Genomic DNA, 25,591 nt, shown 5'->3' on the forward strand with positions numbered 1-25,591 from the left:
ACCATTACTGGCTGGCCACTCTCCTTGATCCACGGTACAAGGGTAAGGTTGCCGACCTTATCTTGCCATCGCAGCGGGAGCAGAGGATGAGACATCTCCGGGAGGCCTTGCAGAAAGGTCTGTGCAACGCGTTCCCAGAGACTGGGAGGTTACAAACTCCTGGTCCTGGACAACGTGTTGCTGAGGCATCGGTCAGAAGGAGCGGTGGAGAAGGTGGCCGTCTGACTGATGCTTTCAGACAATTTTTTAGTCCGCAGCCCCAAGGTATGATCGGTTCCAGCACCCATCGCCAGCGTCTGATTTACATGGTGCAGGAATACCTAGGGGCAAAGTCAGACTTGGACACCTTTCCCACCGAAAATCCTCTGGCTTACTGGGTCTTGAGGATGGACCACTGGCCAGAGCTTGCACAGTATGCAATTGAGCTACTGGCCTGTCCTGCATCCAGCGTTCTTTCGGAACGCACCTTCAGTGCTGCTGGTGGCTTTGTTACCGATCACAGGGTGTGCCTGTCCACCGAATCAGTTGATCGACTGACCTTCATCAAGATGAATCAGTCTTGGATCACCCACAGCTACCAAGCACCTGAAGCTGATGTAACCGAATATTTTTTTTTGAAATACCACATCCCTTCAAGACTGCCTATGCTGATGCTGAGTGACTGTCCTGTTATGTTGATTGTCTATCCTCTTCCTCCGCTGATATGTTGGAAGAACATTTCTGGTTCTGGTTGATGCCATCAGCCCAATTTTTCTGCCCCTGTTTAACAGGGGTGTTTAAGTACAATTTTGATGCAATGCTTTGCAGCAGGGCTAATTCCTGCAATCAAACAAGAGTATATGGGAGAGGTTGCAGTGTGGTGGCACCAGCACCAGTGCCTAAGGCCCAATTTTTCTGCCCCTGTTTAACAGGGGCGTTTAATTACAATTTTTGATGCAATGCTTTGCAGCAGGGCTAATTCCTGCAATAAAACTAGAGTATATGGCAGAGGTTGCAGTGTGGTGGCACCAGTGCCTAAGGCCCAATTTTTCTGCCCCTGTTTAACAGGGGCGTTTAAGTACAATTTTTGATGCAATGCTTTGCAGCAGGGCTAATTCCTGCAATAAAACTAGAGTATATGGAAGAGGTTGCAGTGTGGTGGCACCAGCAGCAGTGCCTAAGGCCAAATTTTTCTGCCCCTGTTTAACAGGGACATGTAATTACAATTCTTGATATAATATTTCACAGGAGGGCCCCTTCCTGTGCCCACCCAGAGTAACGGTGAGGACTTATAGTGTTGTGGCACCAGCACCACAACCACCAAAGGTCAATTTTTCTACCACTGTTCAACAATGGCATGTAATTACAATTCTTGATATAATCGTTCACAGCAGGGCGCTCCAGCGCCCACCAAGAGTCACTTTGAGGGCTTACAATGTTGTGGCAAAACCAACACCTTGTTCCGCCATTTCTGCAGAGCATATAGGGCAGGCCCCTACTTTCAAACATCCAATTTACAAACATCTCCTACTTGCAAACAGAAGGAGACAACAGCAAGTGAGATGAAAAAAGATGGACGACAAAACAAATTATACAGGGGTGATAACCCTTCCCTATGTTTTCCTAAAAGCTTTAAAATAGTTTTTTTGACTGGAGCTACACTTTAAAAATGTACCAGTTGAAAATTACAAACAGATTCAACTTAACACAACAAACCTACACAGTCCCTGTCTTGTTTGCACCGCCTGTATACTGCTGTTCTGAGTATATAGGGCCTGGGGGCCACACACATTTCCTTTTTTTAATATGGGTACGGGGTGCCCCTTAATATGCGTACAAGACCCAAATAGGCTGGTAATGGGCAGGGAGGGCTACCCATGCCATTTTTCTGAATGATTTTCAACCATATTGCAGGAACCAGATATAACATTAAAACCGCAAGCAGTTTTAAATGGTGTTATTTCCGTTTAATGTCATTTTGTGCAGGGACTGTTCTAAACACGGGAAACACGTGGCACTTCACAGGCATACTACAGACACCCCCCAGGCACCATATTTAAAGGAATATTTCACTTTTTTTTTTCACTTTAATCGTCATTAAAATCTGTGCTCCCGCCAAAACGGCCATTTTTAAAAACATTTTAGGCATTGACCCATGTCCCCTGGGGCAGGAGCCAGGTCCCCAAACCCTTTTTAGGACAGTATCTTGCATATTAGCCGTTAAAATTAGCACTTTTCATTTCGAACGTTCGAGCCCCATAGACAATGGGGTTCTAACGTTCGTTCGAATTTGGGGTCCGTTCGAAAGTTCTGGTGTGAACCGAACCGGGGGGTGTTCGGCTCATCCCTAGTTAGTAATACGCTCCTAGAGACACACTTAACCCCTACACTGCCACCTAGTGGTTAACCCCTTCACTGCCGGTGTCATTTACACAGGAATCAGTGCATTTGTATAGCACTGATTGCTGTATAAATGCCAATGGTCCCAAAAATGTGTCAAAAATGTCTGATGTGTCCGCCATTAATTTTGCAGTCACGATGAAAATCGCTGATCGCCGCCATTTAAAAAAATATATATATATATTAATAAAAATGCCATAAAACTATCCCCTATTTTGTAAACGCTATAACTTTTGCGCAAACCAATCAATAATCGCTTATTGCATTTTATTTTACCAAAAATATGTAGAAGAATACGTATTGGCCTAAACTGAGGAAAAAAAAATTTTTTTTTATATATATTTTTGGGGGATATTTATTATAGCAAAAAGTAAAAAATAATGCTTTTTTTTTTTCAAAATTGTCGCTCTTTTTTTGTTTATAGCGCAAAAAATAAAAAATGCAGGGGTGATCAAATACCACCAAAAGAAATCTCTATTTGTGGGAAAAAGGACGTCAACTTTGTTTAGGAGCCACGTAACACAACCGCGCAATTGTCAGTTAAAGCGATGCAGTGCCGAATCCCAAAAAGTGCTTTAGTCAGGAAGGGGGTAAATTTTTCCAGGGCTGAAGTGGTTAATAAAGATATATTATTTAAAAAAAAAAATGAACTGTGAAATACAGCACACAAAAAAGGGCACAGAGGGTACAAAAAGGCCAAGCCTCTGAAGAGGAGGGGCCTCTAACCCTGAACCTCATGGGGCGCAAGGCCCCTGACAGGGGGCAAGGCACGTAAGGCCGAAACTATGTGGACCCCACTCCATAGGGACCAGCCGAAGCCGGTCCACCAAGTACTTGGTGAGGGCCTCCCGAAAGAGAGACTCCTCCAGATAGGGAAACACAAAAGACCCAAAGGCCACAGAACCTCCCCCCGACATTGGGGCCGGCCCCAGATAACCTGAACCCTCCATTTCTGTGCAACACACAAAAAACAAACAACACACATACAGTGAAGTGATGGGACTTGTAGTTCTTTCACAGATCTCTGTGAATGAAAAAAGTGGTGGTGGGGGAGAAGAACGGAACCCCCACACGCTGTCCCAGGAAGGTGGGCAATTCGTTTTTGGGGGAAGTTTGCTTATCAACATGGGCATGTAACACCCTAAATACGGGTGTAACATGTAACATGCGGTGTTAGGCCGCGTACACACGGGCGGACTGTCTGACGGACTTGGTCCGCTGAAACGTGTTTCAGCGGACAATCCGCTCGTGTGTGGGCTTCAGCTGACTTTTTCAGCGGACAGTCTGGCGGACTAAGTCTTTCGGAATTTCCGTAATATTGTCCGTCCAAACTTGGTTTCAGCGGACAGTCCGCTCGTGAGTAGGCTAGTTCGACGGACTAAGTATGGCGCATGCTCAGAAAGGATTTACACGGCCGAAGGTTGCATTGCAGTGTATTGGACGTCGTATTTCTAGTCCCGTCGTACGTGCTGTACACGTCATCGCGCAAGCTTTCAGCGGACTGTCTGTTCGTCGTGTGTGGTCAAGTCCGTTCATTCAAAAGTAGGACGGACTGTCTGTCGGATTGTCTGACGGACTTAGTTGGACGGATAGTCCGCCCGTGTGTACGCGGCCTTAGACTTTAATTGCTAATACTGCATTTTTATGTTGTGAATTGCCCTCTCTCTGCATAATTTCTGCCTTCTGTCTGTATTCTCGTGTAAAAAAAATAAATCATGGATTCGACACAACTTCAGATAACGTTGAACTGAATGTTCAGCAGAGATGAGCCAAACTGCCCTGGGTTGAGTTTGATGAGGGTTCCATAAACATCAAAGAAGTTTGGATGCCGACCCCAAACCTCATTGAAATCCATGAGAGCCGAAACTGTCAAATTGAGCTAATAGGCAAGGGAGCGTCAAAAATAGAATTGTTGCAAACATTGTTTTTTTTTTTTTTTTTTAGTTCCATTCTTCCAGGAGCACCGATTTTTTTTAAATGCTTAAAGTCAAACATTAAAACTGTCCAATTACTTTAAATAACATGTCTGAGGGGTGCCCTAATCCTGCCTGACTTTTACACAGGAAAAAAAGTGTTTAAAATTGCTGTCAAATGACATTTCATTCCCGACTTTTTTTTTTTTTTTTAAATGTCACTTTTGCTGTAGCAAATCCTACAGTGAGAATGAAAAAAATAAAAAGTTGCATAGACCTTTTGAGTTTTGTATGGATTTTAAGAGGGTATCTCATTAAAAAAAAATGCGCGAGGTTCTCCAAAAATCCATACCAGACATTTAATCCCAAGCAGCCTGATTTTTTCAGGCAAAGGGGGGGGGGGGGTGGTGAGGCCACATTCCCTCAACAGTAGTCCCCCCCCCCCCCCCCAGCAAAGCACCTTGTCCCCATGTTGGTGAGGACAAGGACCTTCCCTAAAACTCTGACCAGTGATTGTAGGAGTCTGCAGGCAGGGGGCTTATTGAAATCTGGAAGACCCCTTCAAAAAGAAGGGGGCCTCCACATTCCATCCCCCTATGTGTATGAGTACATAATACCCACTCATTCACAAAAATAAAAATAAAAAATGGAATTTATAAATAAGGACACCCAAATGTTTGACAAGCCATTTATTTAAAGGAAAGATTCCACAAAAAGTCTCTTGTAAATACATAGTCAGTCATGATGCCCGTCGACTCCCCAGAAAAAATAAATAAAGATGATGATTTTGCGCACATGGCTGGCCCCAACAGTTCCCCTCGTCATATTACAGTTTCTCAAGCTATCATCGGCTATACAAGGGAAGGGGCAAGATATTTGGTGATTTCATTGACCAAATATGGGGCAATGGGATTCCCAGCCATGCAAGTGAATGTGCCAAGTGACAACAGTGGTTGGTAAGGGTGCAAGCATTTAGTAACCATTGATAGCAAGAAGCTGTCACATGCATCCACGACAAACACACAAAAACTTTGGTTAAGACAAACACCTGAACAGCCAGTGCTGTTTGTCCCTGCGACACAGTGCATCCTCGATCTTGACATCATGTGCGGAGAGGAGAGACGATCAGCGGCATTTCCTCAATGATTATGAGTGCAGCTCTAACAGTGCCCATCAGTGATAGCAATCAGCAATCAGTGCCTGCTCATCCGTGCCGCCAATCAGTGCCCATCAGTGCCGTCTATCCATGCCGTCTGTCGGTGACCATAAGTGCCGCCTATCAGTGCCATCTACCAGTACCTATAAGTGCTCATTAGTGCTGCATATCAGTGCCACCTATCAGTGTCCATCAGTACTGCATATTAGTGCCTCATCATTAGTGCCTCCTCTTCAGTGCCACCTCATAAGTGCCGTTCAGTGCCAATCAGTGCAGCCTCATCAGCACACATCAGTGAAGGAGGAAAATTACTTATTTACCAAAAGAAAGCTCTGTTTGTTTAAAAAAAAAAATTTTTTGGTTCAGTGTTGCATGACCGCGCAATTGTCATTCAAAGTGTGACAGTGCTGAAAGTTGAAATTTGGCCTAGGCAAGAAGGGGGTAAAAGTGCCCAGTAGGCAAGTGGTTAATGAAAGCCAGCAGTTTGACTTTGCACACCTTTTAGGTTTTTATGCAAGCGGCAGATTTAAACTGAAAGTTTAGTTGAGCTTTAAAGTATGTTGAGTTGATTACCTGACTTTAGCAGTTGTGGTCCTCACTGGTTATCATTAACAATTCACAGATTTTCCCTGTTGTCTGTGGTCGATCTTTAAGGGTACATGCTGATGACTGTATAAACATTTGGGCACTAGTATTATTATCATACAGTATTTATATGGCACCAACAGTTTACGCAATGATTTTACAATATGGGGGTGGGGGCAGTACAATTACAATACAGTTCAATACAGAAGGAATAGGAGGTCCCTGCTCATGAAGCTTACAATCTAAATGAAGGGGGTGGTGATACAAAAGGTAATAGCTAAGGGGGATGATCTGATGGAGATGGCTAGGGGACAGTTGTTAGGTGGGTGTGGGATAGGCTTCCCTGAATAAGTGAGTTTTCAAGGATCACCTAAAGGTAGACAGGGTAGGTGCTGACCGGACATACTAGGGCAGGGAGTTCCAGAGAATAGGAGAGGCTCTGGAGAAGTCCTGGAGATGAGCATGGGAGGATATAACAATGGAGTAGAGAGCAGGAGGTCCTGGGAGGAGTGGAGAGGATGATTTGGGCAATATCTGCAGATGAGGCTGGTGATGTAGTTGGGGGGAATGTTGTGAATGGCCTTGGATGTTGTGGTTAGTATTTCAAATTTTATATGTTGGACTAATAGAAACCAGGGAAGAGATTGGCAGAGAGGGCAGCAGTCACGGATCGGTTGGTAAGGTGTATAAGCCTGTATAAGCCTGGCAGCAGCATTCATATTAGACTCAAGGGGGGATAGCCTGTGTAAAGGTAGCCCAGTGAGGAGAGAGTTGCAGTAGTCAAGGTGGGAAATAATCAAGGAGTAAAAAAGTTGTTTTGTGGTGTCTTTAGTCAGGAAGGGTCGAATTCTGGAGATGTTGCGGAGGTTAAGGAGGAAAGATGTAGCCACTATGAAGTGATTAGATGTGGGCACTGTAGGAGAGGTCAGAGTCAAGGATTACACCCAGCACCCTGGCATGTGTGGAGGGAACAAGGGATGTGCTGTTGATCTCAATGGTAAAGTCATGGGGAGGAGTAAATATTACAAGCTCAGTTTTAGAATAAGATTAGTATGCAGGATCTTGTTGGCAGAAGTTAGCAGGAAGATCCTGCTTAAAAGTGCTCTGTTCTCTGTACTATGTAGAGATTGAGCTGTGCTTGTGTCAAAAACCATGAAATCAGTCAGACAGAAGTACAGTTAAATCATACTTGTTTAATAATAAAAGTAAAAAGAACAAACGTAGTCAAAACATAGCCAAAGTTCGGTAACCGCAACAGATAGTCAGACAAGCCAAACGTCAGGGATCAATGTAGTGGAACAGCAAGCAGGATCTGGAGCCAGAAGGGTTGTCAGCAAAGCAAGCCTTGAACAGGATCGCAGGAGATAATTTCTGTGATGTTGAGCAAGGTGAAGGCAGAGCTCCTCTGGATTGGACGGTTTAAGTAGGCAGGACTGATGAGCGGGATATCATCAACAGCTGAGTAACTGTGGAGAGATAGGAGCTGGCAATTAGCTGACAGCTGAGCAGCCAGCTCAAAGAAGGAAGGGTTGAGCCCAGCCCTGACAGTTTGCTTCGACAGCACATATACTAAACTTGGAACGATACAGAGAAGATTAGCATGGCCCCTGCGCAGGGATGACATGCAAATTCATGAAGCTTTCCATATTTAAAAAAATTGAGATTGAGCAATGTATGTATGTCTACAAGTGTACAGCGTTCATACACCTATTGGTTGCTAGGACATAGGCAGTCATTGCTGTCCAGAATCCTCTGTTGCTAGGACACAGTTGGCTATTGCTCTCTAGCATCATCTGTTGCTAGGACACAGTCAGCTATTGCTCTCTAGCATCCTCTGTTGCTAGGACACAGTTGGCTATTGCTCTCTAGTATCATCTGTTGCTAGGACACAGGATCCCATTGCTGAAAAGCTTCCTTCATTGCTAGGATGCAGTTGGCCAAGGCCACCTAGAGTTCCTTGTTGTTAGGATGCAGGCAGTTATTGCCGCCTACCTTTCTCTGTTACCAGGAGGCAGTAACTATCTTGTTTCCCTTGTTGTTAGGCAGGGCTGGACTGGGACAAAAATTTGGCCCTGGACTTCATCCAGACCAGCCCACTTTAATTTTGAAAACAAGCACAAAAACAGTATATAAAACTATACGTAATTGTGCAAAAAAAAACATAAGTAGCATAACATAAGGAGTCCTCACTAACCTCTTTTATTATTTCACTTATTCTCCTCTGTATTTTTTTTTCATCTTTCTCACAACACTGCATGAAGCTGAGGGCAAGACGCGCAGCCATTACTTTGTCACTGAAACCGGCCCACTGAGCCATCGGCCCACCGGGAAACTCCCTGTAGTCCCAATGGCCAGTACATGCCTGTTGTTAGGACATAGCAATTGTCACCTAGCAGCCTCGGTTATTAGGATACACCCTCTTGCAGGTGGCCATTACCCCCTAACATCTTCTTTTGCTAAGATGCAGACATATCCTGTACTACGGACCTTGGACAATTCTTTTAATTTTCTTTTTTTACAGCTCTGAACGCAGAGCAGGTTAACTGATCTTTATGCAGCTGTATGCATGGGGCCATAGAATACAATACAGCTGCAGTCAGATCAGTGTAAAGAAAAAAGTTACTAATGAAAATGCTGTGGCTGTGGAAGGAGCTCTAAGTAAGTATTCCCTTTACAAAGTCTTCTAGCATATACTGTAGCTTCCCCCATTAGGGATGCGGCTGATCTCTCCTTTGTATAAAAAGCTTTTCATTTATCCTTCCATAAAGGTGTGCTGAATGTGTTCTCCGCTCCGTCACAGCATGACCACGCTCTTACCATCGGGTCATATTGTAAGTGAACTGGATAAAAGCAATCAACATGTCAGCGCATAGACATTCACACTTCTGCCTCAGCTTGTTATAACTTGAAGTATTTAAAACCAGCATCTCTGGGTGCTTTCTAAAGAAAAGCAACTGTTTGACTTTGCACACCTTTAGCTTTGATGCACTTGGAATGTTTGTAGCAGATATAAATGATATTGTCAAAAGTATTGGGACATCTGCCTTTACACGCACATGAACTTTAATGGCATCCGAATCTTAGTCCGCAATATTGAGTTGGCCTACCCTTTGCAGCTATAACAGCTTCAACTCTTCTGGGAAGGCTGTCCACAAGGTTCAAGAGATTGTCTATGGGAATGTTTGACCATTATTCCAGAAGCACATTTGTGAGGTCAGGTACTGATGTTGGACCAAAAGGCCTGGCTCGCTGTTTCTGCTCTATCTCACATCCCAAAGGTGTTCTATCGTGTTGAGGTCCAGACTCTGTGTAGGCAAGTCAAGTTCCTCCATCCCAAACTTTCTCATCCATGTCTTAATGAACCTTGTTTTGTGCACTGGTCCAAATCAGTACCAAGAATACCAAGCATACCAAGACATTTTGGACAATTTCATGCTCCCAACTTTGTGGGAACAGTTTGGGGATGGCCTCTGCCCATTCCAACATAACTGCATACCCATGCACAAAGCAAGGTCTGTAAAAAACATGGTTGAGTGAGTTTGGGGTGGAAGAACTTGACTGGCCTGCACAGTCTTGACCTCAACCCGATAGAACACCTTTGGGATGAATTAGAACTGAGACTGTGAGCCAGGCCTTCTCTCCAACATTAGTGCCTGACCTCACAAATGTGCTTTTGAAAGAATGGTCAAACATTCCCATAGACACACTCCTAAACCTTGTATACAGCCTTCCCAAAAGAGTTGAAGCTGTTATAGCTTCTATATTGAACCCTACGGACTAAGACTGGGATGCCATTAAAGTTCATGTACATGTAAAGGCAATCGTCCCAATACTTTTGACAATAAAGTGTAAACTGAAAATCCCGTTGGGCTTTAGAGGCTAAATTGAATTCGATGATATGTTGTTGAAAAAACATTTGCTGTTAAAGTGGTTGTAAACCCTTACAACACACTTTCACCTACAGGTAAGCCTAGATTAAGGCTTACCTATAGGTGCTGTAAATATTTACAATTTCCCGTACGAGGATTCCTTCTGCACATGCGCCGATGTATTCAGCGCATGCGAGCTTTAGAAGGGTCACTGCGTGCCGTTTTTCATTAAAGGACATGGCGTGACTGGCGGCTCCCACACGTCCCCAGAAGGAAGATGGATGCTTCCAGCCGGCGATGAAATCGAGGACATCCCAGGCTCCTGTGTCAGGTAAGTGACACATAACGGGCTACTATGCGATGCATAGTAGCCTATTATGCTTTGCCTTTGCAGGGAAACGAAGAGGAAGTAAACCTATCAGGGTTTACTTCCTCTTTAAAGCCCAACTCTGAGAACATTTTAAATGATGGGGTTGTGCCCGCACTGCAAGGATTATTAGCTTGTTTTGTCTACAGGAGAAAAGAAGCACTTCCTTTCCTGATCCTTCACTCCCCCATGCGAACTATCACCTATGGGCCTGGCTGAAAACAGTGGGGGGGCCATTGGGGGCCATTTTGTTTATAGCGCATAAAATAAAAACCGCAGAGGTGATCAAATACCACTGAAGGCTCTATTTGTGGAAAAAAAAAAAGGATAAAAATAGGTTTTGGGTACAGTGTCACACGACCGTGCAATTGTCAGTTAAAGTGACGCAGTAGAAAAGATGTAGCTGGATAGCCGCACTCCAAATTATTCAACTTTATTTCAAAAATGTAATTAAAATCATAGCATCTAGGCTGGTAAACAGACTAACTGCACAACCGCTGACATGTTTCCCACCGAACACGGTGCTTAGTCATATGTCAGCGGTTGTGCAGTTAGTCTGTTTACCAGCCTAGATGCTATGATTTTAATTACATTTTTGAAATAAAGTTGAATAATTTGGAGTGCGGCTATCCAGCTACATCTTTTCTACTTCAGTTCCTGTTGCAAACAGAGCCAGCACCCTGTGGGATTGTGGAGACAGCTGTTTTGGGAGAAGTCATTACCTTAGAGCGGTAATTCTTTGTATTTAAAGTGACGCAGTGCCGTATCGAAAACAATGATCTGGTCATGAGGAGGGGGGGTAAATCTTCCGAGGGGCAAGTAGTTAAGGCAAATTGATCTTATTTACTTATTTTAGCACCGTTGCAGTGCTTACTGGTTAACATTAACAGTTCGTCAAACTTCCCTGTTGCCTTTAAACAGTAAGTATTCCCTTTACAAAGTCTTCCGACGTGTAACTTCCTCCGTTAGGGATGCGGCTGATCTGTCTTTTATATAAAAAGCTTTTCATTTATCCTTCCATAAAGGTGTGTTGAATGTGTTCTCCGCTCCGTCACAGCATGACCACGCTCTTACCATCGGGTCATATTGTAAGTGAACTGGATAAAAGCAATCAACATGTCAGCGCATAGACATTCACACTTCTGCCTCAGCTTGTCATAACTGAAATTATTTAAAAGCGGGATATGCGCTCTGTGCAAAAGCAATATAAAAGCTTTTAAAATGTATCATCCGTGTCCCGCACTACATGTCGGATTTAAAAAAAAAAATGATCGACGCTTTAAACATCATTTTGGAGGCATTGAGTGTGCCGCCGCTTGTTAAATTTCAGTCATTCCGGTTTTTGATTTATGAAACTGTTTCTTTCATGACGTTTGATGCACAAGCTCATTTTCCTTAATCCTCTCTACACAAGCCCAATTAATCTGCATCAGTCAATCGATGTTTAACAAACATGCTATTGTGTAATGCAGACGGTAGAGCAACAGCGCCATCTACAGACCAGTATCTAAGATACGGCTGCTGGCACAAAAACAGGATTCGCACCTCACCTATATATTGCAATATAAGAATAAAAAAATCTGTGCCTGCACAATAAACTATCTATTATAATCTTCAAGGTGTAAAATCAATAAAGTGCAATTAATGTAGAATGCCAATAATGTTCAAATGCTCAATAAAGTGCTTTCTGAGCCATAGATAATGTCTGTGCAATTCATAATAAATACATATCAAATAATTAAAAAAAAAATTACAATTATAACGTCATAGAACCCAACTTTCCCTGATTTCGAGGGACTGTCCCTGATTTGGAGCAATGCCCCTCTGTCCCTCTTTCCTCCTCATTTGTCCCTCATTTTGGTCTGATCTATATAGTTCTATATAAAATGCACTTTTTATCTTTCAAAAAGTGTTTCCCAGTGCTAAACCTTTCATCTAATTTCTAAATTGCTGCTTTTGTACATTTTAAAAACCAATATAAATTAATAGTAATGGTAAAAATAGCCCTTGTGGATTTAATTAACCTTTTTTTTTTTTTTTTTTTTGGTTAATTCTCCTTTAAGGGGGTGTGGCAGGGGGCGTGTCCTATGCCTACATACGTTTGTTAGCAGGTGTCCCTCTTTCCCATCTCAAAATGTTGGGAGGTATGTAACTGTTCATTTAAAACATTTCATTCAAAAAAAGTTATCATGGTCCTGTGTCCATTCTCATTAATATGCTAAATTTTAGCAGCAAAAAAAAAAAAAAAGAATAAAAAAATTGTGCTTATATAAAATTTTCTCCACAAGTGGGTAATGTGGACTTGCTTGTATTTGTAGTGTGCTTATCCCTCCACCAGTATAAAACCCTGACAAAGGCACGTGGTACAGTGATGTAATGCATAGGTAGGAGGAGCTGTTGACATCACGCCGCAATCGGAAGTGAGTGGAACGCCATTTTGTTGGAGTTACATAGGAACCCAGAGGCTGCATCCATTGCAATGTACAGTGCCTTGAAAAAGTATTCACACCCCTTGAAATTTTCCACATTTTGTCATGTTACAACCAAAAACGTAAATGTATTTTATTGGGATTTTATGTGATAGACCAACACAAAGGGGCACATACAGTATCTCACAAACGTGAGATACCTCTTACATTTCTGTAAATATTTTATTCTATCTTTTCATGTGACAACACTGAAGAAATGAAACTTTGTTACAATGTAAAGTAGTGAGTGTACAGCTTGTATAACAGTGTAAATTTGCTGTCCCTTCAAAATAACTCAATACTCAGCCATTAATGTCTAAACAGCTGACAACAAAAGTGAGTACACCCCTAAGTGAAAATGTCCAAATTGGGCTCAAAGTGTCAATATCTTGTGTGGCCACCATTATTTTGCAGCACTGCCTTAACCCTTTTGGGCATGGAGTTCACCAGAGCTTCACAGGTTGTCACTGAACTCCTCTTCTACTCCTCCATGATGACATCACAGAGCTGGTGGATGTTAGAGACCTTGTGCTCCTCCACCTTCCATTTGAGGATGCCCCACAGATACTCAATAGGGTTTAGGTCTGGAGACATGTTTGGCCAGTCCATCACCTTTACCCTCAGCTTCTTTAGCAAGGCAGTGGTCATCTTGGAGGTGTATTTATCATGTTGAAATACTGCCCTGCGGCCCAGTTTCCGAAGGGAGGGGATCATGCTCTGCTTCAGTATGTCACAGTACATGTTGGCATTCATGGCTCCCTCAATGAACTGTGCCGGCAGCACTCATGCAGCCCCAGACCAAGACATTCCCACCACCATGCTTGACTGTAGGCAAGACACACTTGTCTTTGTACTCCTCACCTGGTTGCCACCACACACGCTTGACACCATCTGAACCAAATAAGTTTATTTTGGTCTCATCAGACCACAGGACATGGTTCCAGTAATCCATGTCCTTAGTCTGCTTGTCTTCAGCAATCTGTTTGCAGGCTTTCTTCAGCATCATCTTTGTGAGAGGCTTCCTTCTGGGATGACAGCCATGCAGACCAATGTGATGCAGTGTGTGGCTTATGGCCTGACCACTGACAGGCTGACCCCCCACCCCTTCAACCTCTGCAGCAATACTGGCAGAACTCATATGTCTATTTCCCAAAGACAACCACTGGATATGTTGTGGAGCATGTGCACTCAGCTTCTTTGGTCGACCATGGTGAGGCCTGTTCTGAGTGGAACCTGTCCTGTCAAACCATTGTGTGGTCTTAGCCACCATGCTGCAGCTCAGTTTCAGGGTCTTGGCAATCTCCTTATAGCCTAGGCCATCTTTATGTAGAGCAACAATTATTTTTTTCAGATCCGCAGAGAGTTCTTTGCCATGAGATGCCATGTTGAACTTCCAGTGACCAGCATGAGAGAATGAGAGTGATAACACCAAATGTAGCACACCTGCTCCCCATTCACACCTGAGACCTAATGAGTCACATGACACCAGAGAGGGAAAATGTAGGGATGGGGGTGCCTTCCTCCTGTTACAAGGCTGATGAGAGTAATGACAATGGCATCCCTACTCCTGTCAGCCCAGTGCTGCGAGCAGCAAGGCAAAGAGGAAAGGGTTGGTAGGAGGTGCGGGCTGTGTTCTCGCTCCCTCTCCTCCTTCCTGCCAGTGCAGTGCCCCTGTATTAACAAACAGATGGTAGTGTTCACAGACACACAGGAGCTGCACTAGCAGGAAGGGTGAGTGGGTGAGAGAGCACAGCTCACAGAAGTGTCCACTAGAGAGTCGTGAGTGGAGAGCCATCAACACAAGCATGTGCTCATGGTTAAAACTGAGCTGCACTGTGATTTTGACAAGGAATTGACTGCTGAGCATAGGATCCCCTAAGCTTGCACATCATGAATGGGGGGTGCAATATGGCATCTTTTCTCTGGGCACTGGATGACCTTGTCCCAACACTAAGCTCTGCACCGCCTCCCTGTTCATTCACAATCTAAAGCACAGTAAACACAGTACACATCACTCTCTATCTCCATCTGTGTTCATGCAGAAAGGGAAGGGGCTGATAAATTACATATTTACTGGCCCCTTCCCCTGCTCTCCATCCTAAAGATCCCCCACCAGAGCTGGCAAGATAGGAGAGCAGGAAAAACCAGCAGCAATGCAGGGGTGGGGGAGCAGCTAGGGGGGCCCGGGTAGCAGAGGGAAGAATAGCCTGAACAGGATAGGTGACGGTTGACATTTACTGGAAACAATTCCCTGTATTTTTCTCCTGTGGCAGCTGAGTGCCAGGGAGATGGGGGCTTTCTGCTGCTGCTGTAGGAAAAATCAGGGGATTGGTTCGAGTAAATGTCGCCACCCCTCCTGTCCAGGTTCCAGGGACTGCAAGGAAGGGATGAAATCTATCCATCATCTGCCCATGATTGATGGGCTACGACCCCTGCTCTAGAAGGTGGAAATCACTTTAGTAGACATGGCTACTACAGTGATCATTACTAGCGATTGGGCGAGGTGGAGCGCGTGACCGCCCTGCCTCTCTGCTTCATCCAATCAATGAATGGTACCCATGACGAAAGGCCAATCTCCGGTGTTCACAATGCAGCAGGGCAGCTACTCAGTATGGGACCCTGAAGCTAGTGGAGATCAGTGGAATAGCGGTGCCTACCACAGTGATTTCCAGCTTCTAGAAGGAGTATGGTGTATGCATAGTTACATTAATCCAAGCTTTACCAATGTATTGTAAATGTAATGTAAAAATATCCATACCTGGAATTCTTCTTTAGGTACTTGTGCATTGCCATGTTTATTTGATCCTCAATGTATGTATGGACCAAGAAGGCAATGCACATATTCCTTATTATGCACTCCATGTATATTCTTTAGATGCTGTCCACAATTAATGGCAATGCACATACATACGTTTACACCACATGGTTTAACTATCTCTATGAAGGTTCTCGTTTATCCTGTTTATGGTATAGAATATTTGTATTAAGTCACATTCAATTGAAGTTGTTCTTTAATGTTGAGGACATTTTGTAGCTTTTCCAAGCCACTTCCTTAGTTCTAAACGTGTCAGGAACATACCCAGACTTTTTTATCCACACAGATAGCACTGGCATAGGGTTGCCACCTGCCCGTATAATATGGGATCATCCCGAATCTCATTTAAATTTTCAGTCCTGTATTGGTTGAATGCAGGCCACAGTTTGTTCTCTATTTTCAGAAGAGATGGACTCATAACCATACCTGGGAAAGGGGAAGTAACCAGCATCAGGTACCCACAGAAGGTGAGCCACATTCCAGACTTTTTTGGCTAAAGATATGAGTTGTTATCGGATTACCAGAGTAGAGATGTTAGAGTGGCTGAACACAGGTGGGGGCCTTCAACATTATCTGTCTTCCACATATAATGCTGTTTTAACACCTCCAGCCCAGAGTCTTTGCAATAATTCTCACCCTTCACCATGTAAATTTAAGAAATGACACTTATGTACACTTCCTAACACCAAGGATGGGATTGAATAACTAGTACAGGGTGGCTGCACAACTTCCACGCTTCCCACCCTGTTCTTGGACAATCAACATCTACACATTCATAATGATTGGAGTAAGGTGTCAGTGCTCCCTGTGTGGATATAAATGGTGGGTATTTTCCTGACCCTTATTAGAACTGAAGAAGTGCTTTGGATTAGCAAAAAAAAATCTTTAACTTTACAGAACAAGTCCAGCTGAATGTGACTAACTACTACTAGCTAGGACCCAATTTGTTTTTGGCATCGGGAGGTCATTGCGTCATTCTTGGTATGGGGCTTTCTGCATTAAAAACATAAGAACAATTACACAGTGACCCCAAATATCCCTGATCTCTAATTCAACCATTGCTGTTAAATTGACCCTTACTATTAACCCTTCCCCAACATGAACCCTAATACTTAAAGCTGCGGTTTAGTAATTTTTTAAATCTTCATACTCTTGCAAAGCTCGAAAGTCCAGTTGAACCCTCAGCAGCAGACAGACCTGGGTGCTGAGCCACTGCCCGCCGAACTGGTAAGTAGTAGTTTTTTTCTACAGGTTTTTTTTAACAGAGTTGTTTAACCCTTCATTTGCTGCCATTGTAATTATTAGGGCAGAGTATCCGGGTGCAGATGTGTTAAAGTAAACCTGTTTCAAGCCTGGGCAATTTTAACTGAGCAAAGGATGAGAAAATCCTTAAGCAGAGGTAATCTACAAAACAAAATTAAAAAATGAATCCAGGCAGCAAAAGGTATAAGACAGGGGTATCTAACTCATTTTTACTGTGGTCTGTTTTAGCATTATGGGTGCCCTTCCATGGGCCAGTTCAGGAGTGCGCTTTGTACAGAGTGCAAAGTTCAGGAGTATGCAGTATACAGAGTGCAGAGTTCAGGAGTATGTTATGTACAGAGTGCAAAGTTCAGGAGTATGCAGTATACAGAGCGCAGAGTTCAGGAGTATGTTATGTACAGAGTGTAGAATTCAGGAGTACACTTCGTACAGAGTGCAGGGTTTGGGGGTGCACTACATATAGGGTGCAGGGTTCAGGAGTGTGCTATGTTCAGAGTTCAGGAGCACGTGGCGTACAGAGTGCAGAGTATAGGGGTGTGCTACATGCAGAGTTCAGGGCTGCGATGTGCGGGCTTTGTGTTTGACACATGGGGCATAAGCAAATCTGAAAAAGTCTCTAAAATAGTCCTGGGGCTTTATCACACTTAAAGGGTTACTTCACCATTTCCCAAAAAATTAAAAGGTGAACAAACACCCTATACTTCCCTTCCCCCCGGTCCCCGCTGTACTTACCTTCCTGGGTGATGAGCTGTCAGTGCCCACACAGCGGGGATTTTAAAAATTGAACAATCAGCACAAGGGACATAACTTACAGTTAGTATGATATGTCACTTGTGTTGATTCTTCTTCTTTCAGTAGCAATCTTTATCTGTTCTAAACGCCTCCATGGGTAATGCATAGATTTGCTTAAGACAAAGCCCAGCATCCATGCAGCATGCATTTTCCTCTCATTGATGTGCATTATCAGTCAATGTCTGTTGAAAAGAGTCTGTAAAACTGCATCAGAGGCACAAAATAGTTTATAAATGTACCCAGAGTAACACTTGCAAAGATAACATTAACAAAGAACAAGATGAAGGAACAATGGAGACACCTTTGGACAGTCTCATTGTCAATCTGGGAAGAGGATAATGTTAGATACACTAGCAAATTTAGATGGACTTGACTAACAAATTAAACCCCTACTAACACTTTTTAAGCAGTTACAGCAACAGTCTTCTTTTTTCTTTTGTGATAAACATTTTACATAAAGAAATAAAAGCTGACCTTTGTGAACATCTCTCTCAGCATTAAATGGCTCATCTCAATCTTCTAAGGCCGCGTACACACCGGCGGACTGTTCGCCCAACTTTGTCCGCTGAACAGTGTTTGGGCGGACAGTCCGCTCGTGTGTGGGCTTTCAGCGGACAGTTTCAGCGGACAGTTTCAGCGGACAGTTTCAGCGGACAGTTTCAGCGGACAGTTTCAGCGGACAGTTTGACGAACAAGGTTTTACGGAATTTCCGAAAAACTGTCCGCTGAAACCTTGTTTCAGCGAACAGTCCGCCCGTGTGTAGGCTTGTTCGTCAAACTAAGTTCCGCGCATGCTCAGAAAGGATTTACACGCCGAAAGTTATAATGCAGTGTATAGGACGTCGTATTTTTCGTCCCGTCGTACGTGCCGTTCACGTCATCGCGCACGGTTTCAGCAAACTGTTCGTTCGTCGTGTGTGGCCATGTCCGTCCATGCTAATTTTGAGCGGACTGTTTGCCGAAACTGTTTGACGAACAAGGTTGGGCGAACAGTCCGCGCGTGTGTACGCGGCCTAACTGTCACTTTTACTGGACATCTTGGTCTGTTAAAGGAAGTTGAAAAATAACAAACTTACTTTTAGGAAAAAAGACTAAAAAAAGAAAACAAATGCAACCCCAACATCTAAGAATTTGTAAGCTGCATTATAATAATGTTTTGTTTTTGGGTTTAGTACCAGTAAGTACAAGTAACTTCAATCTGCATACTCCAGCCATACAGAGAGTTGTGTTAGAGCCACACTGTAAATTTGATTTACACAATGCAGCTTTTTGCACTATAAATGTTTTTTTTTTTCCTCCAGCAGTTCCTGTAAACATTTATTGAGATCAGCTGCACTTTGACAAACCCATTTCCTCCGATCCCACTCAAGTAGCTCTGACCTCCTACCCGCTGTTGATATATGGTTATTAGAACTATGTACAGACTGAATATATGCCTTAGACATGGACAGGCATATACAATACCTAGCAGTGGAGTAAATATACCTCTTGCACTTGACCTTCAAAGGCTCTTCTTAATGATAAAACAAATCTAATATATGAGAGGTACAAGTGATGGCACAGGAGGCAAGTTATACTGAAGAAACCATGTTTGCTAAATTAAAGCAGATGTTATCCTTGAAACAACCTTGTCAACAGACCATTCATTTCAAGAAAAATCTTTCCATAAGATTATATATGTATTTGATGTATTTAAGGCCTGTAAAAGTTACCCTTGTGTAGACATCCAAAAGCCCTGTTGCTGTGCTGTTGATGTGTAAGGGGGTGTTAATGTAATTCTCAGTTTGGCCACTAGGTGGCACCTTCCCCTTATGCATAGCTCCCAACTGTATCTGATTTTGAGGGACTGTCAGTGATTTGGAACAATGTCCCTTTGTCCCTCTTTCCTCCTCGTGTGTCCCTCATTTTGGTCTGATCTATATAGTTGTATATGAAAAGCACTTTTTATCTATCAAAAAGTTTTTCCCAGTGCTAACGTTCATCCAATTTCTAAATTGCTGCATTTGTAAATTTTAACAGCCAATATAAAGGAATAGTAGCGATTAAAAAAAAAAACACTTGTGGATTTGATTTACTTCTTTTTTGCTTAATTCTCCTTTAAGGGAGTGTGACGGAGGGCATGTCCTTTGCCTACATACATTTGCTAGTAGATGTCCTTACTTCCCATCTCAAAATGTTGGGAGGTTTGCCTTATGTGTATATATAGTGACGGCCGGGTGGGGAGACTTAAAGACTACGGTAACTAAAGGCAGAACTTTCTTTTTTTTTTTTTTTTTTTTTTTTAGTTTTGAATAAAGCAGAGATGGATTAGAACACATTCAGGAGATTCACCCTCCCTATTTTTCCTGTTTACCATTATCATTGAAAGTAAAAGTAAAAGAAAATCCCAAGTTTTGGGTTGTCCCCAGAAAAGTAATAGAGGGGAAATCGTCCAATGGGGATAACAGTTCAGTTCTAGGGGTCCCCAAGGAATTCCCTTAATTTGCAGGGATTTCCTCTCATTTCCTGTTTGGCTATGGGACAGGAAATCTCCCCAATGGGACACAGACAGTGAAAAAAAAAAAAAAAAGCTGACAGGGGTTATAACCCTCCCTTTCCTGAATACAAAATGAAAAAAAAAATGTTGCCTATAGTTCTACTTTGAAGAGTTAGACTTTGTAGCTGGCTGCTGTGTGAGTTGGAGGGGCCTTTCTGCAAATATTTAGTGTTTCCAGTGATTGGTATTCCCGTAGATGAGGAAAACTTGGAGAGGTCCTGATAACCCAGATAGGACTGAAATCGGGGACTGTCAGATTCCGAGGAGGAGGGCGATTGTTGAGAGGGTGCCCGTTACGGCTAAGTGTAGTGCTCCCCTGGGAGTGATACAGAGGGAGCAGTGCCCAAAGGTGCATGGTTTTCCAGGTGTTGTTGGTGATGAGCTGGTCAATGGAGTGCACTGGTAGTTGCTGGGATGACCCGCAGAGCCACTGAGTGCAGGGTGTCGGGCAGAAGGTGCCAGTAGGCGCAAACTGGTAGCAGGAACCGAAGACAAGCCAGGGGTCATACGCGAGAGATCAGTCCAGAAATGCCAGAGGCGAAGTACAGATGAAGGAGCAGACATGAGCATAGCCAGCGGTGCAAGCCAGAGGTTAATCAGGAGCGGATCAGAAGCAGAAGTCAAACAAGCTGGGTCGTTAACAGGGAACAGGATCACAGAGACACAGGAGCACAGGAAACACTGGGAAGCTGACGCTAATCCAGCAAGGGGCAGCTCCAACAGAAGGCTTATATAGACCTGGAAGTTCTGCCCACATTAGTCACACTGTGCACTCTGGCAGCCATGATTGTCTTGGGTGGAATTGTCAGTCCTTCTTCGACCATTTCCCTGACAGGGACAGAACAGGGAGAGTGCTCAACCCAAAAAAAGTACTGACGACTGCAAGACTGCTACCAGAACTGGTGAGAAGCTGCATGCCCTGAAGTTGTCTGCCTTGAAGTTGAAAGCTTGTTGAAGTTGAAAGCTCTTCTAGCTACTTGTGGCCTGTTTTTGTCAGTGGGACCTGGCTCAGCCGGGGAGAATGCAGGGTTAGGTACTGGTACTGGTTCTGTACATGTGCTGGTTAATGTGCAATTGAATTGCTCCCTCAGGTATTGGGGACTCACGCTAGCATGCAACTAGAGCAGGAGATCTCATTTAATTGACACTCTATAGTGCCCTTTCTCAACATTTTTACCCCAGAGGAACCCTTGAAATTTTTTAGAAATCTCAGGGAATGACTGCTAAAATTCATTAGGGATCACACTGCTGGTCAAGAAAGAATAAGCCCCTTATGGTGGTCAGTGGTGGTTAGAACCACCTATACAGACAGCTACAAAATCAATGGCTTTGGACCCGAAACTATGCAGACATCCTTAAAGTGATTGAAAAAGTCTCGCTTTTTTTAAATGAAAAATAACAGAAATGTTATACTTACCTGTCCTATTCCAGTAGGTTTGCACAGAGCAGCCCAGATCCTCCTCTTCTCAGGTATCTTTTCTGTGATCCTGGCCCCTCCCTACTGTTGGGTGCCCCCACAGCAAGCAGCTTGCTATAGGTCGAGTCACAGCTCAGTGTATCCATTCAGACTTGGAGCTGCGTCCTGGCCCCGCCCCCTTTCTATTCTCATTGGCTGATTAATTTTGATTGCCAGCAGCAGGAGCAAATGGCATGGTGCTGCTGTCTCAGCCAATGAGGAGGGAAGCCCTGGACGGCTGAAACATTCCTACAACATCGCTGGAGCTAGAGGGACCTCAGGCTCAAGTAGAAGTTCCTTAGTAGAGATGAGCCAGCACTCGGTAAATACGTCAAATTAAAAATCTTTATTGGATACACATAAGTCACATCACAAGTACACTACTACGTTTCAGCTGTAGCAGCCTTCTTCATAGAACCATGAGGAGGCACTGTGAGGAAGGGTAGTACAGCCAAAATGCATTGACATACTTGTGATATGACTTATATGTAACCAATAAAGATTTTTTTTCATTGGACAGATTTACCGAGTGTTGGCTCATCTCTACTATGGAACTTCATTTTGGCCTAGGCCAGAATCCAGAAAGCAGCTAAAGTAATGCAAAAACAAAAATGTAAATGTGTAAATATAATATTCCTTCCTATCTATTTACTAAGGATAGAAGCATAAGGATTAAAAACAGAGTAAATTGATAGAGTAAAGTTCCACTTTAGGTTGGAAATAAATCAGCTATGGCTCACGGAACTCTTAGCAACCCCTGGAGGTACTTTGGTTGGGAATGGCTACTCTATAGCAGGGATCCTCAAACTACGGCCCTCCAGCTGTTGCGGAACTACACATTCCATGAGGCATTGTAAAATTCTGACATTCACAGACATGACTAGGCATGATGGGAATTGTAGTTCCTGAACAACTGGAGGGCCGTAGTTTGAAGACCCCTGCTCTATAGTATTCTCTTTTGCAACCCTGCCCTGTTGCTGCATAAAAGGTTATGTTGGGAGTTGAGGGGAGTAGCTGGGCACATACAGTAATTAGACACTCCCAGAAGGGGAAATACTGTGAAAGGGAGCAGACTGGGGGAATCTACTGGACTTGTCACATTCTCTAGTAATTTCAATGGCTTAAAAAATCATATATGGAAAGGAAAAAACATGGAAGTAAGGATTTTGAAAATTTTGCATTTTGTGTGCTTTTACCTTCAAACTTTTATGTTGGTTACAGGTCCTCTTTATATATATATATATATTATGTAGACATGTCACTGGAGAAGTGATCGAGGGGGTGTACATCTCACCTAGGTTGCTACACAGTGTGAGATGGTAAATCCAGGATGGTTCAGTTTCTCAGCAGCAATATGCTGCTGAATTGTTATTTAATTTTGCCGGGCCTGGGTTTATATGGAATGGCAGGTAGGTTTGGTAGAGGGACCTGTCATTCCACATCCCCCGATCCAGTTCTGGGTTTGGGATCAGGTGAGCTTTGATCCTAATTAGCCTGGGAAGCTAAAGGCTCTGCAGAGTCTGCAGGTGATTGCTCAGCCAGGGAATGAACAATCTGTGTGTTGAAGGAAGCTGCAAGCACAGCCACTGCTGGAGCTAAAACTCACCCTGCGACATCCAGGCGAAAGACGCTGTGTTTGTAAGTGTCAGATAGGTGAGCAGAACCTGTTAGTAAGCGCCCAGCCGGGCTAGGACTTTTATTTTTGTTGTACTTAGAAAGCACGGTGTTGCTGTATATTTTGTTTGCTGGACTGTTTGTACCACGAATAAACGCCAAGATCTGCTTTATAAATTCCAAGTCTGCTGTGAACTGTGTCCAAACACACCCTACCCCGGGAAGATCCCTTACAATATATATATATATATATATATATATATATATATATATATATATATATATATATATATTATATTAATAATAATAATAAAATATTATATATATATAGCAGATTCCCCAAAAGATGTAACTGGACTTGCCCATTAATTCCTGCCATTCATCATCCTATTTATTATACTACCACATGATGGGTTTCCATACACTGCACTGCAGATGGTCAAAAAGTCTGAAAGCAGTATGCATTAAAAAAAAAGGGTGAGCTCTAATATTAGTCTTTATTTACATTATAAACCAACAGTTCTGATCTGCATTTGGCTGCCAGGGCATCAAGGAATGATTTTCTTTTCTTGACACCCCAAGCACTGCCCACTGTCTGAAATGGAGAATAGTTCTCTATTGGGATATTTATGGGATGAGGCACTTGAATATCTTATCTTGTAAGGCTTTACTGTGCTATACAATTATCGACACCTATGGACTGGACTGGCCTTGCTGCAAGTGATAATGCAGAGTGAGCACAATCCTTGGAGACAAGGTTATTCTCCCATATACACAATCACATTCAGTTTACTATGCAGGTCATTTTAGAAGTGTGACGAGAGAAACATCTAGGAGTGTTTACCAACAGCGCTACATAAGTATTGGAAATTACAGTTAGTAAACCTCTGAAACAAAAAATGAACAGAGCATATCCTTCTATAATGTGTACTTACCATGACCCAAAGCACCAAGTGTGATTTCTGTCTCGTCACTTATTCCTCTGCTATCTACATGGGTGACTTCTGATGATCTATACTGACACTAGACAATCCCTGGGAGAGAGCCACCCCTCCCCCCTCGCACACAGCAGCCTCAGCTTTTTCCCTGTGAGACCACGTAGAGTGGGGTGTATCCTTTCCCTCCACTCAGGTCTCAGATTAAACTCAGCTCCCTGCTCTATGCTGCTCAGTATATGCAATCAGATCCTCGCTCCCTGTCTTCTGAATCTCAGAAAATCTGTGTAAATTCTGGGCTTTGAACGGCTGTAGAGAAGAGAAGTGCAAATAAACAGGTACAACTTATGTAGGAAGATTTGTTTCATCTTTGTGTATCACCTGAGGCCAGTCACTTCATCACTGGGTATATGTAAGGATTTACAACCACTTTAAACTAACGGTCATGTACTTTTATTAGACAGTTTTCATAGGTATAATATCTTGAGACAATTAGCAGGCATGTTAGAACATTGTTCAATAATAGATAACCTCAGAGATAGGATAAAGAATACCCGAAGCAAAATAATTGAGCAGAAATTACTTTTCTTTTACTAAATTGTAAAATGTTTTAACAAGGAAGTGCAGCATTAAGACGGCTGGAGAACAAAAAGATTAACATCAAGAGCGGCAGATTGTTATATGAGTAAATAAAGCAACTTGAAAAGCAAATTTTCTTTCAGATGAGGTGGGTAAATCAAATCGAGTTGGTGAAGGAGTGGGGGCAAAAAAGTAAACAACCTAAGAAAAAAAAATTATGGGGGGGGGATATGCTCCCCAGCACCCTCTCGGTGCCTTTGCAGCTATGTCACTGAGGACATAGAGGAGCTGATAATGCTGCAACAACTAAAGGAGGGAAAGAAAAGAGGAAAGGGTCAAGAAGAGGGCTTAGGCAGATAGAGGATCAAAGGGGGTAGGGAGAGAGGTGGTGAGGACCTGGCCAGGTGCTGCTGTTCCAAGCAATTTATCACCTCTTGAGAGAGGAACAAATGATCATGGGTGAGATCCTGGTTAAAATCCAGCAAGGAGACTATATTTTGAGGAATTTCGAGTGCGTTCAACATGGATGTAAGTTTTTCATGAATCATCGTGCCCATTATCCTTGAAATTCAGAGTCGGTTGTCGCCATGCTCTTTCGTTTGACCGGGAATATGAAAGAGATCATTTTTCGCTCAGCCCAGGCCAGGTTAGCAAAGGGCCTATGAAGTAATGCTTCCTAGGGCTTGCAAAGTAAGTTGGTATTGAGGACAGAATACAGATATCTACTTGGATCCAAAGACATTGCACCTTGGGACACTGCCACCAGATGTGGTGCATTGTGCCTAGAGTGTTGCCCTCACAGAAGTATAAAGGTTCCTGGGTCATGCACCATGTGAACATCACATGTAGCTGCTGCCGTCCAGA

General features: G+C 43.3%; 1 protein-coding gene and 1 non-coding gene across 2 annotated transcripts in view; both read left to right on the top strand.

Annotated features, from left to right (window-relative positions):
* The window catches only part of OLFM2 (olfactomedin 2), a 503,318-nt gene that overhangs the window by 197,460 nt on the left and 280,267 nt on the right, over positions 1–25,591 (top strand). The gene's annotated exons all lie outside the window — the stretch shown is intronic.
* Positions 7,581–7,685, top strand: LOC143965144 (U6 spliceosomal RNA). The gene has a single exon (XR_013271545.1). It is a non-coding gene; the product is annotated as a U6 spliceosomal RNA (small nuclear RNA).

Source organism: Lithobates pipiens, unplaced genomic scaffold (genome assembly GCF_037356315.1).
Source record: "Lithobates pipiens isolate NorthernLeopardFrog02 unplaced genomic scaffold, aLitPip1_a1.2 Scaffold_8, whole genome shotgun sequence".
In the NCBI taxonomy this organism is placed as follows: domain Eukaryota; kingdom Metazoa; phylum Chordata; class Amphibia; order Anura; family Ranidae; genus Lithobates; species Lithobates pipiens.